Source organism: Physeter macrocephalus, chromosome 4, assembly GCF_002837175.3.
Source record: "Physeter macrocephalus isolate SW-GA chromosome 4, ASM283717v5, whole genome shotgun sequence".
In the NCBI taxonomy this organism is placed as follows: domain Eukaryota; kingdom Metazoa; phylum Chordata; class Mammalia; order Artiodactyla; family Physeteridae; genus Physeter; species Physeter macrocephalus.
In genome coordinates this window covers 5,388,253-5,394,252 of record NC_041217.1, presented here as the reverse complement: position 1 = coordinate 5,394,252, position 6,000 = coordinate 5,388,253, and the positions used below count along the sequence as shown (strand labels likewise).

The following is a 6,000-nucleotide window of genomic DNA, read 5'->3' as shown; positions in this document are numbered from 1 at the left end:
CATGTAAAAGAATGAAATTAGAACACCATACACAAAAATAAACTCAAAATGGATTAAAGACCTACATGTAAGGCCAGACACTATCAAACTCTTAGGGGACAACACAGGCAGAACACTCTATGACATAAATCACAGCAAGATCCTCTTTGACCCACCTCCTAGAGAAATGGAAATTTAAAAAAAAAATAAACAAATGGGACCTAATGAAACTTAAAAGCTTTTGCACAGCAAAGGATACCATAAACAAGGCCAAAAGACAACACTCAGAATGGGAAAAAACATTTGCAAATGAAGCAACTGACAAAGGATTAATCACCAAAATTGACAAGCAGCTCATGCAGCTCAATATCAAAAAAAAACAAACAACCCAATCCAAAAATGGGCAGAAGACCTAAATAGACATTTCTCCAAAGAAGATATACGGATTGCCAACAATCACATGAAAAAATGCTCAACATCATTAATCATTAGAGAAATGCAAATCAAAAGTACAATGAGGTATCACCTCACACCGGTCAGAATGCCCATCATCAAAAAATCTACAAACAATAAATGCTGGAGAGGGTGTAGAGAAAAGGGAACCCTCTTGCACTGTTGGTGGGAACGTACATTGATACAGCCACTATGGAGAAGAGTATGGAAGTTCCTTAAAAAACTAAAACTAGAACTACCATACGACCAGCAATCCCACTACTGGGCATATACCCTGAGAAAACCATAATTCAAAAAGAGGCATATACCAAAATGTTCATTGCAGCACTGTTTACAATAGCCAGTTCATGGAAGCAACCTAAATGCCCATCAACAGATGAATGGATAAAGAAGTGGTACATATATACAATGGGATATTACTCAGCCATAAAAAGGAACGAAATTGGGTCACCGTAGAGACGTGGATGGATCTAGAGACTGTCATACAGCATGAAGTAAGTCAGAAAGAGAAAAACAAATATCATATATTAACGCATATATGTGGAACCCTGAAAAATGGTACAGATGAACCACTTTGCAGGGCAGAAATAGAGACACAGATGTAGAGAACTAATGTGTGGACACCAAGCGGGGAAAGTGGTGGGGTAGGGGTGGTGGTGTGATGGGATTGGCGATTGGGATTGACATATATACACTAATATGTATTAAATGGATAACTAATAAGAACCTGCTGTATAAAAAATAAATTAAATTAAAAAAACAAAAAAAAAAACCTATCTTCTCTGGTAAAACTCCATTCATGTAAACAACAGCCATTAAAGTCACTACAAATAACATAAACAATATGTATACATAGATATGCAAATAGTCAAAGCATTTTATGTATTCTTTGAACAATTTTACACATTAAAATGTACCAACCATATTAAAAAAGTTATAAAAAATACTATTTAGCATAGTATTTGTAGTCCAGAAGTTATTGGGACTAAAGATCGAAGTTTGATTTTTAAAATAAAAGAATAAAATTATTTGAATGATCTATTATCAACTGAGTTTTCTAATAAGTTTAAACACAATATTTTGCCTCATTTTTCTGTTCTAAAACTAGCTATCATTGGGGTGTCTACACAATCCAAAGACAACTCTCTGAAAACAGCCACATCTTCTCAATCTAAGAAGTTGCCCCTCCCTTATAAAAGTATGAATAGGTATGTTTGTGACATTTATTATATTCAGTGACACATTATATTTAGCTATCACTACATATCCCTGATATTCTTGGATCTCTATGGGTGTTTTGAAAATATCTAACTTACCCTTTTATTCATTGTGTCAATTATTGAATCGATAGCCTATCATATTCATGTCATTTCATTAAAAGAAGGCTTTAATTTAGGCATATAAATAGTTAAATCAATTTTTACTAAGCATTACCTAGGATGTGCTCCTACAAACCTTCTAAAAGACATTTTTTAAATAAAAGAAATGGCTTTCCTCTTGCTTTCTTCATTCCTATACCAGAGAAAACATTTTTGTAGCCACTGTCGTTTTAAAAACAGCATGGCCTGCTTGACTTTGGGAAATCACCAAAATGTTAAAGAAGATATTAAAAGGAATAAGGCTAAGTGCACTACTTCTTTGCAAGCATTACCTGATCAGTTATGGTCCCTCTTTCTCACAATTCATCTTAAATATGCCAGATCAGCAAACTTACAATAGGAACTCTATAAAAATTCCACACCTGCCATACGCGATCAAGAGAAGCCTGCTACTGCCAGACCCCAGATTTATTAATGAGCAGAACATATTATAATTGTCAGATGACTTGTTACAAGAAAGAGATAAAGTGCTGTAGTCACTGGGATGCAGGCCAGGTTTTAGAAGATGTCCCTATCCCCCTCCTCCCCCACCCCTTCCTCCTTGCTGTAGACCTGAAATGAACTAAGGCCGGGAACTCCGCATCACGTCAAGGCTAAGCCAGGCCACTCAGGCCCTCAGGAAGCCCGAGGCCGGCGGCATGATCCGAACCATCGACCCGGGCCCCCGCCAGGCCCCATCCTGGGTCAGCCCGGCGTTTCTGTCAACCAGTTCTGTAAGGAGTTCAACGAGAAGACCAAGGACATCAAAGAAGGCATTTCTCTGCCTACCAAGATTTTTGTGAAGCCTGACAGGGCATTTGAAATCAAAATTGGCCAACCCACTGTTTCCTGCTTCCTGAAGGCAGCTTCTGGGATTGAGAAGGGGGCCCCGCACACAGGGAAAGAAGTGGCAGGCCTGGTACCACTGAAGCACGTGTAGGAGATCGCCGGCGTTAAAGCTCAGGATGACGCCTTCACCCTGCAGGACGTGCCCCATCCTCTGTTGTCCACTCCATCATTGGATCTGCCCGTTCCCTGGGTATTTGTGTGGTGAAGGACCTCCGTTCTGAAGAGCTGGCAGCTTTCCAGAAGGAGTGAGCCCTGTTCCTGGCTGCTCAGAAAGAGGCAGATTTGGCAGCCCAGGCAGAAGCTGCCAAGAAGTGACCCCTGTCCCCCTCCCTCCAGGATTTTGAAGGGGGCCAGTTGGGAAGGCTGGGCCAGAGGGGAGGAAGGGAGGTCACATCAACCTGACCTCTCCCTGGCAGAGTTCAACCCACCTGTTTCCCCATAACCTGGCAGGACCCTCAGTCTCTCCACTGCTCTTCCAGATAATGTAGGATGTGCTTTTTCAGGTAAAGAATGAATTTTCAGTGAGGGGGGTTGGTGTGGTTGGTCTACATTAAAATTTTAGATAAAACAAAGCTCCTGCTTCTAAATTGATATTTTGAGTAATATCACCAGGCAGTAAGGAAGCATTCACCTCAGCTACACCTTATATATCTATATTATATATAGATATAGATATAGATCTATCTATATATCTGTAGTCCCTTCCTTATTATCTACTATCAGCACCAAAAATACCAAAACTTCCTCAACACCTATATGATTAAATGTTGATTCTGTGAAAAGAAGCTTTGCACTCTCAAGATCCATTAACTACCATAACATAGAGATGATTTACAGTGGCTCACAATTTTCCAAAGGGTCCAGTTACAAGTTAGTGCAGTGTTTATAACATTATAATTGTTTTGTTTGTTTTGTTTTGTTTTTTTGGCCACACTGTGCAGCGTGCAGTATCTTAGTTCGGGACCAGGAATCGAACCCGTGCCCACTGTAGTGGAAGTGCAGAGTCTTAACCCTGGACCGCCAGGGAAGTGCTTATAACGTTATAATTTTCATAAGGGAATTTAAGAACCTTCCCATATTGGACCATTCTGTTTATCAAGAGAAGACTTAGGATACCTGCTGGGATTACAGTTTCCTCTGAGAACTGCTCAGAAATAAAGGCAAACAATCAAACAGTTAAAGAATTACACTTCGAGCTAGAATTATACTTAGAATTGGAATTATGGGTTCCCTACCCCAATAGCCATATCACTTGCCTAACATCCATCCCTCCTCACCCACCCACCAACACACACACACATTTTTTTTTTCCCATAAACAAACCTGATTTTGTTTGCACACCTTGAAGTGGCAAAGTTCTTCAGAGGAGGCTGAGTCCGCCTCCAACCCCCAAGGTCTCATTGCTCTGGCCATGGTTTGGTTTGGGCACAGAACAAACCAACTCCAGCCAACAGCACATGAGAGCATATCTGTCAGGATGCCTCTGGTAACGCTTTTCTCACTTTAAAGAAGGGCTTAATACAAGGACAATTCTTTTCTCTACCTCTTGACTTTGTCACTGGAACCAGAGGAGCCATTCAGGGACCAAGGGGACAAGCTCCAGGAGACAGAGATAGAGTAACACATGTCAATGGAAGCCATGGAGAAAACAGTCATATCCTGGGGTCTAAAGTCAACCCTGAAACTATAGTAGTTCCAGACATCTCGTTTTATTGAGTGTATCTTAGCTGGGTTTTCTAGGATTTGCCACTGAGAGAATAGAGACTTTCTGCTACTGTGTCAGGCATTTAAATTCTCTTTAGTTGAAGAAATAGACTCACAGACATAGAAAACAAACCTATGGTTCCCAAAGCGGAGAGGGGGGTGGGGGAGGGATAAATTAGGAGGTTGGGATTAACATATACACACTACTATATATAAAATATGCAACCAACAAGGACCTACTGTATAGCACAGGGAACTCTACTTAATATCTTGTAATAACCTATAATGGAAGAGAATCTGAAGAATAGATACATACATATGTATAACTGAATGTATCACTGAATTGCTATGCTGTACACATGACACTAACATGATATAGTAAATGAACTATACTTCAATAAAAAAAATAGAAGAAAAAAATAAAAATAAAAAAATAAATTATCTTTAGTTGAGTTTCTGCCTATAAAATGCAACATGAGATTGGTTTACCTTTCCATACATGTTGTGAAGAATACAAAACCAATAAATTTTTAAAGGATTAAATACAATATAATAGCTTTTTTTATGTATTAATGTACATAATATCATCACATAATTCTTTTTCCCCTGTGCTAGCTCCACAATTTGCTCATACTTTATTTTTATGTAGTATGCTATACAATAATTGCTTGTTTATTTGTCCTTCTCTCCTTTCTAAGATAAATGAAGGTTGGAACACCTTATTCTTTGTTTTCAGAGGCTTAGCACAGACCACAATTCATTGTCAGGCCTTAACTATTGCTTGTTGAATTGAATTCAATTTTATCAATAATGAAAATGAGTATATTAAAGAGCACCTTCCTTGGATGTTTTGCAAGGCATAATTAGATACTAGAGATTTTGCGCCCTAGAATTTATAACCCCAGTGAATAACATCAAGTTGCATTGCACAAACATGACAAACACTAACCCAAATTGATCCTCTTTTCATATTTCCTCTCATTTCACAACATTGATATTCTTCACCCCAATCCATTTTCACATTTGTTAATGACACTTCCAAAGTATTTTACTGAATTTTTTTTTTTTGGCCATGTTCACTATCACTGCTCTACCTTTTTTATCCCACTAAAGTAGCTTAATGAATTTCCTACTCTTCCAGTAGTTTCTAAAGCTACAATTTTAACCACGCCACTTCCTTATTCAAAACCTTTCAACAATTCCCCACAGTCTACAGAAAAAAAAAAAACAACAACAAAAACACACTCTTCAACTTGGCAATATAAGTTCTCCTACAGTCTTCCCCCAAACTACTGATATCCATTATTGATCCACAAGTATCCTATACTATGTCCAATCTAGTCTACTTACTGCATCTTTTCCTAGAACATGCCCCATGGAAGACCCACCATACCTTTGGGATGGTCATTACTACTTTATGTCTAATACATGAATCCTAATATATAAAATTTACTTTCTAAAACTCTCCAAGAAGCTCTTTCTAATACTCCCATAATACTGTCCCTTGTACCATGTTCTACTTTATGGGAGTTATTTTGCATGTCTTATGTCTCCCACACAATATAAGCTCAAGGATGGTATGAGCGCGGGATTGTATCATTCAAGTACCTCGCATACATCATCTTAACTCATATGGTAGCAGGCATAAGTTCAATGT

The 6,000-nt window shown here is 38.5% G+C and overlaps 1 protein-coding gene and 1 pseudogene across 6 annotated transcripts in view; one reads left to right on the top strand and one right to left on the bottom strand.

Moving 5' to 3' along the window:
- LOC102995765 (39S ribosomal protein L11, mitochondrial-like) overlaps window positions 1-2,954 on the top strand; it is a 12,951-nt pseudogene extending 9,997 nt beyond the window's left edge.
- KCNT2 (potassium sodium-activated channel subfamily T member 2) overlaps window positions 1-6,000 on the bottom strand; it is a 395,778-nt gene that overhangs the window by 375,308 nt on the left and 14,470 nt on the right. The gene's annotated exons all lie outside the window — the stretch shown is intronic.